The following is a 1,220-nucleotide window of genomic DNA, read 5'->3' on the forward strand; positions in this document are numbered from 1 at the left end:
TTCTACATATAAAGACGGATAAAGTAAAGAACAAAGTCTGAAGATATCAGTACAGTATCATAGTACTGTAACATAATTGTTTTTGGTACTTTCATTGCAGTTGTATGTCTTAAATGTAATGTAAATGTTGCCTTCGTGTGTGGTTCATGGCCATCTTCGTGCGAAATTCACAATTCCATATTCGTGTGTCCATCGGGTGTCAATTTCGGGACAGTGTGACAGGGGCTTTATGAATTCAAGGGTGGTCATCTATGCTGATAGGAGAATCCTTTATCAGCCAGCTAAAAATAGCCCCGGCAGTTACCATCGGCTTAAAGTGGATATTTGAACTGCTGTGTGCATGCCTGCGGAGGAAATGGGAAATTGTACCCATACGTGACGAGAATGTCTGAGGGATCAAATGTCTTATTTTCCTTCTAAATTATGTATTATGATATGACAGGTGCTATCAGATTGTTTGTGGGTGTTTCCAAAGTCTGGACATGTGCATGCGTGGGAAAGAGTCATAGATGCAGGTTGACAGGGTGACTAAAGATATTGTTTATCAAAACCAATATTTTTTATCGAAAATAAGTGTAAAAATGTGAACTAGCATTTTAAAGCAAAAATGATATATCTAGAGGGTGTGCCATGAATAGAGGTTGGTTGATTGGTTAAAGGAAAATAGTTCCTACATGAAATTGCTCACATATACTGTAGGTCTGTGGATTATCTCAAGTAACTCCGTTCTGATTTCTGGAAAGAGAAGCTGCTGTTGAGTTTTTCCAACTCTTTTATTTGCGCTTTGAACCTGACAAGTCAAGTGCCATCTATAGTTTCACTATTTTTGAGAGCAAATAGCACTACAGGTAAGAGGAAAAGTATTTTGTTTTTGAGTTAAAATGTCCCGAACTAGCTAGGAAACGTGTAGAAGGATGCTTTCATTGACAGATAAATGACAGCCTATGGAGGAAAGGTTCACCCTTGACATGTTTTCGTTTGGATATTGGGAGATTTCCCATACATTTGGGTTTTAAATGATCAGAGAGGCTGCCTGGTTTGACTGACAGTGTTGCAGAGATGTGAGTGACCTCTAGCACTGCTGAGCCTGCTGCGTTTGAAGTGTCTGCATGCCACAAATAGCCAGTGTGTGATGTTATCTCTGTGCAAAATGTCCAAACAGATGTTAGTGTTGACCTTAGCGTAAAAAAGGCAAAAAGAAGAAATATGAGACACTGCGG

The sequence above is a fragment of the Pseudochaenichthys georgianus genome, chromosome 19, assembly GCF_902827115.2.
Source record: "Pseudochaenichthys georgianus chromosome 19, fPseGeo1.2, whole genome shotgun sequence".
Taxonomy (NCBI): Eukaryota; Metazoa; Chordata; class Actinopteri; order Perciformes; family Channichthyidae; genus Pseudochaenichthys; species Pseudochaenichthys georgianus.